Raw genomic sequence first — 16971 nt, forward strand, 5'->3', positions numbered from 1 at the left:
AATATTTAGACAGGGGAGATGGCACCCTGAACACATCAAAGTGTCAGTCTGATATCTGATAATGGAAAAGCACCCTCTCCTTCCTGCATTCGCATAAAACTCGCCCGCTTGCTGTCTCATCCAGATGGTGTGCTGATATCTCTCTTCTGCTTCATTCCTTGAGAGCTCAAACTCCACACCCAATCTGCCATGTTATTTCCATGTCTCTCTACACTGGCTCATTTGTCAATGCCAAGGGATCTATTGCAGTGCATGCTCTTTCTCTGCAGCTCTTTACGATTTATACAAAAAACCTAAATGACTATTTAGTTTCAGCAGCACAATAGCTAATGAGGGTAGCTAGGAAGTTTGTGGCTGCCCAAGAGGCACTGGACCTAATTAAAAATGAAAGCATTTCATTTTAAGGGGACAGTGGCATGATCCTCCTTTTGCCACATTTCAGGTTCATGGAAACCTTTTATCAGTAACTATGTAAACTAAGAGAAATTTGCATTCTTCAGCATGCAACATACAGCGTCAAGTTATCCCTGCTCCAGCTGCGAGGATCCACTGGTCTTAAACCTGGGTCCATGAGCCTTATGCAACCTTCGCATCCCAGCCATCATCCAGTGGCTTGTTAGTAGCTGGTGAGCTGAGTGGCTAATGGACTCCTAGCCCCACCAAAGGCATCACCCACAGAAGTCCTGATTGGAAGAGCAAATGGTCACATCCATTGGCCTAGCTGCTCTATTTAAACTAAAAGACGGTCCAAGAAGTTGTCCGTGCAACTGGGCGAGTCCCTGGCTGTCTGCTACATTAGACCTTATCTTCTTGCCTGATTCCTGAGTCCTGCTTTCCTGACTTGTCCCTGGTACTGGCTTCCTTGCCTTGTTTCTGATCCCAGTGCCTGTTCTCTGCCTCCAATTCCAGCTCCAACCACAAGTATGATTCCCGATTCTACTTTGGCTCTGACTCTTGGCTCAACCTCTGACTTTGGCTCCTACCCATGGCTTCGGTTACGGACTCCTGACTCCAAATCCCACCACAAGGTCTAACTGCTCAAGACCCAGTTTTGACCCTAGCACAGCTGCGGTGGGAGGAGAACAGGAAGGATGAACTTGTGCTTAAGACACTTGGCTGAAACTCAGGAGATTTGGCTTCAATTCCCAGCCCTACCATAGATCTCCATTGTGACCTTGGGTAGGTCACAATCATTCTGTATCTCAGTTCACTTATTTTCTCCCACCCTTTGTCTGTCTTGTCTATTTATATTGTGAACTCTTCAAGACAAGGAAGTGTGTCTTACTAAAGTATGTACAGTGTTGAACGCAATGGGTCCCCAAGCCCAGTTGGAGCTTCTAGGCATTACTGGTACAATCAATCAGTCAATCATGTGCAGGGTGCCCCTTTCCCTCCCTCCTCATCATGAGCTTGTCATAAATTGACACTAGTTAGTGAGTCTGGCCACTATAGCACAGGTCATCCCAGAGATATCTGGGCATAGCCATTGTCCTGCACACTGTCTAAAGGCTCTGGGATTGCATTGAGAAGAACGCAGACATCATTGGCCTAGTCCACCCTAGGGAATTTCCCCCTTACAGCCATCACGAAAGCCGCACCTGTGCAGAAAGTCAAAGCTGCTATATGCACTGAATGAGCTGATTCTGATTGGAAGCTAGTTGGCCTCTGTTAGCTGTAATTGGAGCATATTCCCAAGGCAGACAAAGCTTATATTTGTTTAAAAGAGGTCAGAATACATCTGTGATGCAGAAGCCAACTGCAAGCCCGTTCTCTCCAGTGCCCCTAGTCTTCACAGCCATAATACCTCTTGAGACCCCTCTTCCTCTTTGCCTCTTTTTTCCCCCATTATGGCTTGCCCGCTAGCAGCCTTAATTTGGCATGGGCAGAAAGAAATTGACAAAACTTCACTGAAGAGTCTTATACCACCAGCATCTGAGTTACTGAAGGAGCAGCTGGAGTTCTGAAAACAGTACCAAGCAAAAACATAAAACCAAAGCATTTTAAAGCAATGGATTGCCTAAAATATCATCAGACGAAGATGACTAAATGGTGGGGACGCACCCTGTGCTACCACCCATATTTGGAAGGGATATTGAAAGATCATAGCATTTAAAGGAGGCTACAAGAAGCAATGTTCTCAGTCTGTGAGGAGCTTGACACTGAACTGTGTGCAAGAGTCAAGAAAGGCTGCAGTGGTGGCTGTTAGTGGAAGGAAACAAGAGCAGATCAACAGGCAGACAAACCACTATGAATGCAAAAGCTTATCTCCTCATCTGGGGTGTAAATTGGATTAGCTCATCACATAAATGTTGTCTCTGACTGAGCTAATTAGATTGTGTGTACACTTGGTAGAGGAGACACTAAGTCCCCTTCTTTCGAGCTGAGCACATTAAAATCTTATGGTGTATATAATATGTCCAGCCAGTGCTGAAAATACTGGAATAAAAGAATCTGGCATACTGTCCACAGTGGTCATTTCTTCTGTACTGTGTGTTGGCCATCACTCAACTTTCCTGCCTACTGTTCAAGTGCTCTCACGGGCCAGTTGTTACTATGCAAAAGGCTGAGACTTTACAGTGGAAAATAGCAATGATTAAAATCATTGGGAGAAAAAGAGGGCTACTCAAGTTAAATTTAAGTGCTCTAAATGTGAAAGAAACTAACATAACCACACTTGTTAAACACCAAGCAAGACAGTCATAGAAGAGTTTCTGCAAGGTGTTTCGGAGGGGCTCATCTCTATGGCACCACTGCACCAATTAGAAATGTAATTCTTTCTAGAAAAAGAAAGTCGACACCCTCTCCCCAACAGATTAAACCCACTCGCTCAAGAAGAATCAAGCCTAGTTGGACCGAAATCTTCACTCGGAAGGAATCAGAACTTTATTTCTTACAGCTCATATCCTGGGTGTCAGCTTTTCCAAGAAGGTGTGCCGAAAGAGATGAATCTTTCCTCACACCCTGACAGTGACAAGATTTGGGCTCACCCTGGTCTCTGATAAAGATCCCATGGGTTTCAAAAAAATTCACTGAGAATTCAAATTCCTGGCCAGTGTACCCCTGCCTCAGTAAAATATTCTGTAATGATCAACGTTCTTGGTAAAAATTACCAGTATGCAGAAGAGGCTAGCAGAAGGCCGACACACTATGTAAACTCTTTTCTGGGGTGAATGGGGCTCATGTTAGTTCTTTGCATGGAAGTGAATGTCACCTTATATGAGTTACTGGTGAGCATACAATATCTGATTCACTTCTATGCAGTTACTGCACCAACAATATCATTACTGTGAAGAAAAGTTCTGTTATCTGTTCTAGGACCACAGCATCCTGTAACATACTTTTCCAGCAGTTCTTGCAAAAAAGCCAACACTGTTTAATCAAGGCAAGGTCGCTGTGACTTGGGGCCCTCACCTTTAGTTCCTCAGAGATCTGGAAAACAAGTATTGTGTCAGCTTGATTTCTACTGTGACCAGAGTTGTCATGAATCAAGGCACGGTTTCCATATACACATTTTCACGGTAGCCATTTATTCGTGACACACATATAAAAAATATATTTAGTGGAAGGACAATGTTCATGGGCCTGTAATGCTCTAGTGGAAGAAATTAAAAGTAAAAATAAGGGCTAATTTATACAAATGAGATCATTTCATCAAAGAAAGTAGCACAAATTACTTTGTTTTAGAAATTCCAATTAACTGGATTCATTTTTCATTTAAAGCAGCTTGAGTGTGACTACAATGACTGACATATGACCTGGACTTTCACAGAAGATGAGATAGTCCATTTTGCTTGTGCATGTATGGGAGAGAGAAAAATAGGGAACAGCTATTTTCCTGGTTTTATCTTTCACTCCATCCTTCTCTGACTGAGTATTTTTCAAATGTTTCAGAGTATTCAAGCCCTCCTCAAAAGTTATTTAGGTAATTCGCTGAGTAATGGTCCAAAATTTTGATGCAAATACTTTCTTGCATTACCATATTTCTCTGCATTTAAAGGAGCATGCAAGATAAAAAAAATCATATAAAGAAATCCTACCATGGTGATAACAACTACGGCTATATGAAAACTCTGATGTTTCATACCATAGTGTGCGTAGTCAACATTTTCATTTTTTTCATGCAAATGGGTTATCTCTAGCCCCTCCCCACCCCAGTTTTGCTTTCAGTTGAAAGTTGAAAGGAACCCAAAATCTCGAAGCAAATGATTGAAAACATAGTTTCTTCCAATTGTGTGTCAAAACCACCAACCCTCTCCTCCCTCCCCTCCCCCCAATTCATATGACTCCCTAACACTGCAAAACCTAACACTGACTCAAGATTTTCCCAAAACGTTCATGCACCTTTCAGTGTTCAGAGTTTGTAAGGAAACCCTAGACCTCTGAGTTTTCTTCGGCTCCTGATTTCAATGATTTAGCTCACCACCTTCTTCTCCTTCTTCTAGCCTTAGTCACATCTATGTGGGGTCAGATTTTTGAGTCCTTCTCAATTCTGGTCTGTCCAAGTAGTTCTTCAGAAATGTAGCTGATAATCAAATCCTTTTATAGGACATGCATTCATCTAGCTTTGGGTCTTCCAACCCTTCTCTTACCCCCCACTTCTAAGTTTAAAACCCTGTTTCCTATATATTCTTCCAATCTTCTTTTCACATATCCAAACAATCGAATCCTGGATTCCCTAAGATTTTCTATAATTGGTACCACCTTTGCATGTCCCTTGATTTGTTTGTTCCAAACCTGATTCATCCTTGTAACTTAACATTTTCATCATATTCAAGATCAGCCCATCATCCAGCTCAACTAATAATTTTAAATTATTGCACTTTTTTTAAGTGTAGCTTACGCTTACCTATTCCAATGTTTTTGGTCATTTCCACGCAGCTTGGATAATGACCCTAAATTGGTCAGTTTCATTTTTTGTTTACACTCAAGTTTCTACTGTCAAGTTCATTTCCTGGTTACAAGGCACTTGCATAATATTGTTGTGCTTGGTTCACAACAAGCCAGGAAGTTGTTCAAATTAGAGGTTCTAAAATAATTAGATTTTAAACAATGTCATTCATAGCTGCAATCAGATTAAATATTATACAAAATATAGTACCAGATAATGTTATGCTTTAAGTTGGCAGTAGAGTTGTTACTCCTTTTCTTTAAAAAAATGTATTTCACATCACCACGTCCAGCTAAGCTGTGGTCAGTTCCACAATCCAGGTTAGGATGAGGAAAAGGCAATTACAAGCCACCTTTCTGTTCCCTTAATGTTGGCTTTTGGGGTAACTTAGAACAGTTTTGGGCTGCTCTAAATTTTGATGGCTAAAATGGTCCCAATCCAGGACCCCTCCTTATAACAGTGAGAGAGTAGGCAGTATACAGCTAGAGAAAACAGCTTTATGCCACCTGGGAAATTCCCCTGCCTCATCAGAAAACTCCAGCTGTTTTGTTCGGATAACTGTTTGTCTCTTCCAAGCCACTGGAGTCAGGATGGTTCCAGGGGCCAGGATCTGTCCCAGTGAGGCTATTAAGATTAAAAAAATACAGGAAAAAAAACTACAGATCAGCATTTTACTGTTCATTCTGCTTATTTGTTCTCCGTAAATTGTTTTATTCAACTTTGATAGTCCAGCTAATCAGAAGATGCAAAGAAAAAAAGACAGTTGTTTTAAATGCTATGAATAAATGGCCATTACAATTCTATTTAAGACCTTGTTCTCAATATTTGACATGTCAAGAAAGGGATTCAGTCCTTGGGATTGAAACCCCCAAAACTGAAAAGACAACTCTGTGGGACTGAGAATTCTTATTTACAAGGATGCTTAGTTCAACATCTCACTAATCAACGGCCTAACTGGTCCAGAGGCTGAAGAATATCTAAATCTTTGTAGTATCGCCGTCTTGAGAAGAATGTGGTTAAAATCATTCTGTATTTCTATGCATAATGGGACATCATATCAAGTCCAACTAGGGTTGCCAGGCGACAGGTTTTTGACAGGAAAGCCGAGTTGAAAAGGGACCCTGGTGGCTCCAGTCAGCGTTGCTGACTGGGCCATTAAAAGTCCAGTTGGCGGTGCTGCAGGGCTAAGGCAGGCTCCCTGCCTTCCCTGGCTCTGCGTGGCTCCCGGAAGCGGCTGGCATGTCCCTGCTGCCCCAAGACACAGGGTCGGCCAGGGAGGCTTCACACGCTGTCCCCATCCCGAGCGCCAGCTCCACGGCTCTCATTGGCTGGGAAAGGCGGGTAATGGGTGCTGCAGGGATGGCACCTGCGGGTGCGAGCAGCATGCAGGGCCACGTGGCCGCCCCTGTGCCTAAGGGCCACATGGACGTACCGGCTGCTTCTGGGAGCCGCCTGAGGTAAGCGTCACCAGGAGCCTGCACCCCAAACCTCCTCCTGCATCCCAACCCCCTGCCTCAGCTCTGAGCCCACTCCCGGAGCCCACACCATGCACACTCTCCTGCTCTCTCACCCACCCAGCCCAGCCTGGAGCCCCCTCCTGCACGTCAAGCCCCTCATCTCTGGCCCAACCCCAGAATCTGTACCCCCAGCTGGAGCCCTCACCCCCCCCCCAACTATCTGACCCAGCCCTGAGTCTCCTCCTACATCCCAAACCCCTCATCCTTGGCCCTACCCTGGAGCTTGTACCCCCACTGCATCCCAACCTCCTGCCCCAGCCCAGAACCCCTCATTTCTGGCCCCACCCCGGAGCCCCACCCTCAGCCAGAGCCCTCACCTCCTCCCGCACCCCAACCGCAAGCCAGTGAAAATGAGCAAGTTAGCGAGGGTGGGAGACAGCGAGCAACAGAGGGGGGGGCGATGGAGTGAGCGCGGGACGGGGCCTCTGAGAAGGGGCAGGGCCTTGAGGCAGGGGCAAGGGTGTTCAGTTTTCTGCAATCAGAAAGTTGGCAACCCTAAGTCAAACCTGCAATATGCTGGTAAGGCAGGATGATAATAAATTTCAACCTTACAGAGAATGTAGCAGGCTGACAGTCTGATAAAACTTAAAATCCACTCCTGCTGGCCACATGGCAGAGTCAAACAGATATGATGCAAATCTCAAACATTTTCTACAGCTGCATAATGGACTGAGCAATGTCAGGTAATGACTACAAAATGTGAAGTGTCTTGGAGTGTGAGAAGTTAAAACATTAACACTTAGGGTGCCTTAGAGACAGTTGTTTTTTTCCCAGTTTGCAAAATAGAATACCCCAAGGGAGTTTAGATACCAAAAATACCAAACTTGAATTCATAGACTATAGAAAACTTACACCAATATTCTAGTTGACACTGGGTAAATTACTAAAAACAGAGGTCACTGTAAAGGGGGAAATAAGGGCATATCCTTGCACAAAGAGACAATTTACTGAACAGAACAAGCTCTTGTACTACTTCCTGAGGGATGTTGGCAGTACATTAAATTCAATACAATTGTGTAATGCTGTCGAGTGATAAAATTTTCCCTCCTCGTTCATCATCTGCAAAAGTTGTTTGTTGCTCAGTTTTAGCCTGTTGAAGTTGGCAAACTCTGACATTTGGAATTAACAAATTGGGTTAATCCCCTGACCTCCACCTCACTTATTACTCGTGTGTCCTGTCAATACGCTAAGGGCCAGATTCTGGTCGCCATAGCACAAAGCCACTAAAAAGCCAGCTTAACTGGCTACTAGTATGTATGAATTCCTGTGGTGTAGTGGAATTTTCACATGGCTTAGAGCCCAGCATAGCAACTCCTACGCAAACCTCTTTTCTGGTTCCTAGAGTAGGGCGTTTATCCAGATGTAGTGGCTCAACACCAAACTCCAGATGCAGGACCAGCCCTATGGGGGCAGAGGCAGACAAGCATGAAGGCTGCTTTAACTTATGCTGGGGGTCCAGACTGGTACCAGGCCAGTTCCGGGATCAGGGGAGTGCAAAGGTGTTTTGAAGTCACCCTTTCAGTGCCAGTCACTGCCATGCCACCAGCACAGCTCAGCTAGACCACAGAATGACTAAGCGTTTTCACTGTTTTTGCTATACCTCCCGTTCGACTACATAACACTTATTTATCCTCAGCGGAGCAAGTCTCCTACCATCCATTCAAATGGCATTGTGTGCTATCGCCCAGACATGAGTTTCTTTGTTACAACCAAACTTAACTTTTACACAATGAATGGCAAGACTTTCCACGCGCTGGGGCTTGATACCACTGCTGTCATAAAGCCTGTGCTCTTTGCTCTCTTTAGTAGATTCCATACTCATCTATTCCCTGTTTCAGGACAGGCAGCTATAAATCAAAGTAGTTGGCAGGAATTGATTTAGTGGGGAAATGTAAGGGAATTCAGTGCCCTTGATCAACGCCAGAGGGATAGGCCTGGGGCACTGAAGTCCATAGAACATTTGGAGCACAAGCAGAAATAGTGCGGTCTTCCCATGCCGTGTGCATCAGTCCTAACCTCAAGCAGCTTCCATGCCAATTTAGTGCCTTGCAGACAAAGGTGTCAATGAATGCCAGTTATGGTAGTGGCTTACTAATGTGGACATGTGTCTAATGGGAACTGCACTAATTGAGAGGCAACATGATCAGAGGGATAGGACCCTGGACTGGTAATCAGGCAACTTGAGGTCTATTCCTAGCTCTGCTGTTGACCTGCTGGGGATCTCGGTCAAGTCATTTTATCCCTCTATGCCTCTGCTTGCTCTCTGACCCTTTGTCTGTTTAGACTGTAAGCTCTTTGGGGTGGGGAGTGATCTTACTGCTCATTTGTACAGCACCTAGTGCAATGAAGAACTGATCTTGGCTGTGCCCCTGAGGTGCTACTTTTAGACAAATAATATCGTAGGAGTAATTTAAATAGTGCCCCTTTCATCCTGCAGGATCCCAAAGCACTTCCTGCATTTCGTAGACTGCATATGGCATACTGAGAGATGCAAACACCACACACAATCTACAGGATCAGCTCAGATTAATGTTAATATTTCACAGTATCTGGGCTGTTGTTACCAAATTTCCAGCAACCCACTTTCAGATTTCAGCTCTCTTCTCCAGTGAGTGCTGAGTATTTAATTTTTCCCATACATTCGTATAGCAACCCTACCTCATCTGAAAGGAATCTTTATGACAAAAGCACTGTCTATTAACAGTCTTGTGTAGTACACATTCATACTTTCTTGATTTTGGAGGAACTGAGCAGGCTGCAAGGCTGAACGGAGGGACTACAGCTCAGCTAGAAGGGCTGGAGAGAAAGCACTCAGAATCAGATGCCATATGCCTATGAGCTTCACTCAGACTATTCTAGTCTTTCACACTCAGCATACCACAGGGACAACGATGGACTCTTCCTAGGCTGTCAGGATGCATTGTGTACTTGGCTAGCTCCATAGCCACAGAAACGAAAAAGGCACCCATCAGGCTAGGTTGAAAGAAACCAGTTTCCTCAGGGCAGGACTGCAGCATTGTTCCTTGTTGCTTCCCGCAGGGGGCCACAGCTATGCCACCCTTTCCTCAGGGTGAAAAAGCCAGGCTCCTCTCCCTGCTCTCCTCAGGATGATTTACCTTAGAACCGAGCATCCCTGTTCTGGGTAGGTGTGAAGCCCCAGTGAGGACAGCAAGGAATCAATCCATTGCTCTTTATAGCTGGTCCTGCTGACCACTTCTTGTTTAGCTTCACCTGCCTAAAATCTAAACACGTATCCCTACCATCCCAATGCCTACTGCTTTGTGCGTACATCCCCTCACTACAGAACTAATTAAAAAATGTTTCAATTAACTTCTTATGACTCCTTGAAAACCATCTGTGTAATTTTGCATTCCTTTCCTTTAATACCACTGACAGAATGATGTTCATCTGCCTGAAATACTTTGTTTATTGTTAATATCACAAGACCTCATTTATGGATGTCATGGTCCGTTACCCAATTTTAATAGCGGCCAGCATATACCCTGTATTTGTGATTCCATATTGTAGTAAATGGTGCTCTTGAGACATGGCAGAAGGGATTATCCATCACGCCCAGGTTTAGCGAACGCACAGCTCTGGAGGGAGCATTCCCCACTGGGCTGAGTCAGGGCCTTATGCAATGGTTTTTGAGTAAGTCACTCCCTTGCAATTAGTTAGCAACACAACAGGCTGAGTGGAATGATGATGATTTGTTGCCAGGCAGGTGGCTGGACTCATCTTTAAAAGTTATGAGCCTGATTCTCCACTGCCTTGCAGCTTGGGTAGTTATTTAGCCCCTATTCAAAGTCAGTGTTAAAGGCTATCCACTCAGAATTCTCCATTCACACTGGTGATAGCATGGTACATCTACTTTGCATAGGATGAGTGCATAAGACAGTCAAGAGTTAGGCCCTATATATTTAGGGCTCATTAATCCTTGCCCAAACCCAGCTAGCTAGGGGTGGACTTAATGTAACTGTAGGTACAGGACAGGATGGGTCAGGAGAGGCAGGACCGGACAGACATGTTGAAACGCATACTACCGATCCTTTAAAAGAGAGCAGCTGAGTATTACATGATAGGAACTACCAGGCTGGGGTTCAACGCACAGGCCCATGGGGGCCGTGCAGGAAAGTTAGATGTGAAAAGTGGGACATGCCAACTAGTTTAGACTTGAAATTAGACGAAGGTTTCTAATCATCAGAGGACTGAAGTTCTGGAACAGCCTTCCAAGGGAAGCAGTGGGGGAAAAAGACCTGTCTGGCTTCAAGATTAAACTTGGTAAGTTTATGGAGGAGGTGGTAAGATGGGATAACATGATTTTGGCAATTAACTGATCTTTAACTATTCATGATAAACAGGCCCAATGGCCTGTGATGGGATGTTAGATGGGGTGGGATCTGAGTTACTACAGAGAATTCTTTCCTGGGTATGTGGCTGGTGAATCTTGCCCATATGCTCAGGGTTTAGCTGATCACCATATTTGGGGTCGGGAAGGAATGTTCCTCCAGGGCAGATTGGAAGAGGCCCTGGGTTTTTTTTGCTTTCCTCTCTAGCATGGGGCACAGGTCACTTGATGGAGGATTCTCTGCAACTTGAAGTCTTTAAACCATGATTTGAGGACTTAAATAGCTCAGACATTGGTGAGAGGTTTTTTGCAGGAGTGGGTGGGTGAGATTCTGTGGCCTGCATTGTGCAGATCAGACTAGATGATCATAATGGTCCCTTCTGACCTTAATATCTATGAGTCTATGAATCTATGAGTGTTTTCTAGATATTTTGCATTACGGATGTGAAGTGAACCTAGATTGGGAGCACGGGCAGTGGGTGGAGCACTGGACTGGAATCAAGAGACCTGGGTTACATTCTAGCCACTGATCTGATTCCCCTCCAACCTACTTCTGTTTTGTCTATTTAGCATGTAAACACTGTGGGACAGAAACTGCCTCTCTCTCTGTGTATTTGTATAGCACTCAGCAAAATACGGCTCTGATTTCAGTTGGAACCCATCGGTGCCCCTATAATACCAATAGTCAAAATAAAAGATGGAAGAAGGGGCTTTCTGTGCCCCTTTCCTCTCTAACTCACCCTGACAACACACGGCAAAGAGTTGACCCAAAATATTCTTCAATGGTTGAAAAAAATTTTAAGTGATTTCATTTTATTTTATTCTGATTGGTTTTATTCTTCCCAAAAGGGTTTTATGGTTTTAAACTGTATTAATGGTAGTTGGTACTGTTTCTACATTGGTATTGTACAAAGCTGGCCTTTCTACTACATTAGTAGATCTCCTATGTATCTTTAAGTAACAATGCTGAGAGCAGAGGGATTGCCTCCAAAATTCTGCCAGGATAAGAAGGGGCATCTTGACTTCAGCTGGTTACCACTCACTACCAACTCTTCAGCCACAGTTAGTCCAACTGTGCTTGATGTCTACTGATCATCTACACTGTATCTCTATGTTTGCCTGGCAACTTACATACCAGCAATGATTTTTTTATGTGTCTCGAGTTTGCTTGCATAATCATCCAACCTATGATATGCAGGGCTTTGAGTCTGGCGCATGTAAACTCTTTGAAATGGATACAACTTGGATAGGAGGATTTATTTTATGCTGTCTGAATGGCACATCCCAAAATCAGGGATAAAAAAATCATAACCACCCCTGCAGGCTGCAAGAGCTACTGCTTACTGTGTTTTCAGAGCCACTGTCTGGGAGCCCGAAGGCCAATTTCACACAAATCCACTCATTAAATAACTAGATCAACACTGTCCAGACTAGAGTGAAATGCAGACAACAACACTGGATCTCCCTATACAGATCACAGCACAAAGGAAAAAAAACCTCCAAAACATTATTTTAAAATTGCAGTTTCCTAAATGGTAATAAAAATCTTGTACTTTCTTGCTATGTTTTCTTTCCCTCACCAGCTGTCCTTTGCCAGGTTTTGCTGGCTCAGTCCGCTCTGCGTGGAATCCATAATTTGAACTAAACCCCAAAGGGCAGTAATATTCAAGCCAGCCAATAATATCTCGGAACGACTCATGACACTGATTCTTCATGAATTCACAATTTTGTTTATTTAGCGGCTATCACATCGGAGAATGACAATGTACTGCTGATTGTCAAGCTGTTTAATCTATTTTCCTTCTTAAAGAAGAGGGATCTCTAACTGAAAGAGGAGAAACATTCAGTGCCCAATGTGCCTGCTTTCCTCATATTAATGCAGTGGCATAGTAAAGGAATAAGCTAATATCAGAGACGCCAACAGCCCTAACAGTAACTACTGCACAATAAGCTAAGAATAGGTTGTCATGTTGAAATGACTTGGTTTAAAAGCAGGATGCTGAGTGCTGCGCTGAAAAACCAAATACTTAAGTAAGATGTAACAAACATATTTATGAGATGAACAGTCTTTAAAAAAAGACACCATCAGCTTGAAAGCTAGTCACTTTTGGGTACTAAGCCTATAAGTGTTTATTCTTTTACAATCACAGCTTTATATTTTTTTTAAGTTTTTCTCTCCCTGGTGTTGCCTGAAAGACCCCCAAACAAACAAACTGATTATACGGGAAAACAGTCCAAAGGCAAAGAACCCAGAGATTCAGCCACTCCTGCTCAGGGGGAGCAGTACTTTGTGAATAGTCCCTTTAATTACAGAATGGGGACCAAAATGCCGACCAACCAGCAAATATAATAAAAATGAAATAAAAATCAATTCCTCTCGATGTTGTATGTGATGCTGTTGTAGTAGTGTTGGGCCCAGGATATTAGAGAAACAAGGAAGAAGGGCTCTGTGTAGCTTCAAAGCTTGTCTCTCTCACCAACAGAAGTTGGTCCAATAAAAGATATTACCTCACCCACCTTAATGTTCTCTCGAAACAGTTTTAGGTAGAATGATCTAAGGTGCTGCTTTTCACACTTTTTTATTAAAGGTGCTGTAATGAAGTCTCAAGCAGAGGAATGATTTTTTAGTTGACAATATCTTTTATAATCTCTAGCAACTGCGATATAGGGTTGGTTTTCAGAACTACATTCCAATTTTATCTACTGTACCTACCCCGGGTGGACTTATATGGTCCCTGTTACCACAGTGTGTGAGTACTTCACATTTCAATATATTTACCCTCACAGCAACCCTGGGAGGTTGGGCAGGGCTATTATTAATCCTTATTTACAGGTGGGGAACTGAGGTACAGAGAGGAAACTGAACCTAGGTCTCAGGTTCCAAGCCAGCACCCTCACCCCTGGACCCTCCTTTCATTCCAGCTTCCAGATAAATATCAAATGGATGCTATAGGGAAAACAAAATTCAAAGCTTCAGGGACAAATCTCCAGCCAGGAAAAGTCACCATAGCGCCATTCAGTCAAAGGCCAATATGCCAATTTAAGCTTGCATTTAGGTTCCAATCTTACATAGCTTTGCTCATCCAAGTAGTTACAGGAGTGCAGTTATTATTTACTATTTGTACTGAAGTAATGTCTAGAAAACCCAATGAGGGGCCCATTGTGTTAGGTGCTGTATACATATACAGGAAACCAATTGTCCCTGCCCCAAAGAGTTTACAATCTAATATGGGACTAGTGATCTCAAAGCCAAGTCATGAGGCCTGCAAGTAAGGATTAGTCACTTGAACAATAACCTGCAGGGTCAGGCATTTATATGTAATCTAGGTATAATTTATATGAAAGACAATGTAACAAAGAGACTAATGATTTTAAAAAAAAATATCCCGGAGCATTTCCAATAGCACAGAAAAATAAAAGCTGAAAAATGTGTTACATGCAAGCGTTTTGAAACCCATCAGACAGTGTAACTCTGGCAGGAGTGTTTTGCACAAGCACATGGGAAGAGAGAGCCCAGAACTACCACAGAGGACGTGTCTGCTTCAGAGGCATGTGACAGTCGAGACATGCTTGTTTGATCTCTTGGGAAGAAAGCTTATGGCTATGAAATGCTCACACACAGCACTCCCTCTCAAGTGGCTTCGGTCCAGTGGTGCTTATACTCATCAGAAGGAGATATTGAGAGAGAAAAGGAAAACAAGGAAATCTCTTTAGAAATGTGCTAACACTAGGGGGAGGGAGAAATATCATTACCACATTAAATATTCTTTAACAGTGACCCCTTCAAGTTATTCCAAGTAGAGCCGATCAGAAATTTTTTCCCCTTGCAGAAAATTCCCCCCAAAAATAAATGTTTTCACAGAAAGTTTCAGCAGAATTTTTCCAGCTGAAAACTGAAAAGTTTTTGCTTTTCAGGTTTTTGTTTTTCCAGTGGAATATACAGACAGAGAGAAAAATCAGATACTTTCTGCAAATATTTTCGAGTCAAAAATCCAATTTTCCGTTGAAAAAAATGTCAGTGGAAAGAATCACGGGAGGGTGATACTGCAGGATGGTGACTGTAGAAAAAAAACTTGTCTCTCTGATATCCTGGGACCAACATGGCTACAACACTGCAAACATCTTAGTGTGACACACAGAAGGGAAAGGAAGAAGACTATGCCACAGGGATTGACTTTCCCATTGGGTGGGAGAGGAAGAATATAAAAAACACAGTAATTGTCCCTCTAACTGCAATAGAAACTCACTTTCTCTAATAGGGCTTAGGAACCTCCCTCTCCCAAGGCTCCATTTCTGTTGTTACTGAAGTCAATGGGAGGTTTGCCATTGACTTCAACAGAGGCATAATGAAGCTTACTTCAGCTCTCCTCCTCAGAGGCAGGGCTGTTTTCCTTAGCCATGATTGGGTTCAAGCTTTAAGCAAAGATTGTGGGTGGGTTAAGTTCATTAATATTCCTTTGTGCTGACTCACCCACCCTTAGTGACCAGAGGAATGAAATAAACTGAAATGATCATTTTATCTTACAAGTCAATGGAGCTCTAAATTACCTTTAAATCTGAGGTCTACTCTCCTCTTCCGACTGTACACAGACTTCTAATGGCATATGCTGGGGATGGATTGAAACTGTACTGTAGCTTGGTTTTCAGTTTAGGATAGGAGCATTCGTATTTGCACCTTAATACCGCAAGAGCTCAGAACTTCTCTATCACTTGTTCTTCTAAAGGCCTACTCGATGCAATACAAGGAAAGAATGTATACTAACAACCTCCGTGAAACGCCTTCCTAGGGAAGGAGTAAGAATGTTTGCACTGAAGCCCTCTGCATGGCAGCTAGTGCATGCTGGTTATAAAGGTAAAGAAACTCAGGCCTTATCCATAATGTATGGTATTTCTTAAGATCTACCAGTTTGTACAGCCTTTCTGCAGAAGAACTTGACTCATTTTCCTTGCACTAGCCTTTTCCCAGTAGCCAAGCTGCAGATTGGCTTGATGCCCCTAAAGGGAGTCCAGTCAGGAAAGCAGGGACAACAAAGGAGGGATTCTGAAGATAGAATATACCTGTGATTTTTATATACCTGATATTTATACGTTATAATGGAAGGCCCGTTATAAAAGCGCATAGGATGAACATAAATTCTATACAGAGGGCCAGCACAAGACTGATGGCACTGCTTAAATCCCATTGCAGGGATTAATTGGTGCACCAGGGTTTTTAATGGCCCTATATACAGGGATGAATTTCACCCACAGAGAGGCACAGAGCAGAGAGATACTTGGTGGTCTAGGCTGGTACAGATTAAACAGTGGTATAGTGGTAAAAAAAACAAAGTGGGAAAACTAACCTAAACTTCATATTCCCCAAATGAGAAGTGGGTAAACTATTTCCCCCCACACTCACTCTCATAATATCCAGAAAGGGGGATGCACACACAATGATATATATAGATATATACTATATAATCTATACACATACACACACACAGAGTATATATATATAAGATTACACACAGAGCAGTTGAGGTGGAATCAATCCTGCAAGCACCAATCCAACAAAACATTTAAGCTTGGGTTTAACTTTAACCAGGTGAGTGGACCCATAGACTTCAATATTTAAAATTAAGCCCATGAGTAAGAGCTTGCCTGGAAAGGATCTGGAGTCCTCAATGTCTTATACGATTGAATCCCTATTCCATAAATGAAGATATCACACAAAGTCCAACCTAAATCTGTTTCTTTATTCTGTAATGTTCCTTTCTTTTGCTATCGAAGAAAATTAGATTTTTTTTTAAGTGCTGACATCAATCAGTTGGCTGTTTGTTTTGGCTCCCACTAAGGGTAAGCACAAGTAATTGTTGCTATGCGTGTTTCACTGACTATCTTTTAGAAGTATTTATCTAGGAAAAGTTTACACAACTTATGGAAAATTATTTTGCAAAAATAAAAAAAAGTCATCTCTGCAGCTCCTAAAACTCACGTCTGTATTTTCAGCTCTTCTCTCCTCCTCACCCCCAAAGCATCCACTTCACATAAATCTCCTGTACAGAACAGCCAAAGGACATATACTACACTTATATTTGGTTTGGGAAATTCAAATTTCAAACAAACGGTCTCTCCTGAGATTGCTTTTGTTTGTTTGTTTGGAAATTAAATAAGCAGCAAAGCTTCAGTTTACATTTTGCTCCATGCCATTTATGTTTGAAAGTAGAAACAAACCTTTT

General features: G+C 42.9%; 1 protein-coding gene across 6 annotated transcripts in view; it reads right to left on the reverse strand.

Annotated features, from left to right (window-relative positions):
• Positions 1-16971, reverse strand: part of ERBB4 (erb-b2 receptor tyrosine kinase 4) — a 974133-nt gene that overhangs the window by 687450 nt on the left and 269712 nt on the right. The window lies entirely within an intron of this gene.

The sequence above is a fragment of the Lepidochelys kempii genome, chromosome 11 (assembly GCF_965140285.1).
Source record: "Lepidochelys kempii isolate rLepKem1 chromosome 11, rLepKem1.hap1, whole genome shotgun sequence".
In the NCBI taxonomy this organism is placed as follows: Eukaryota; Metazoa; Chordata; order Testudines; family Cheloniidae; genus Lepidochelys; species Lepidochelys kempii.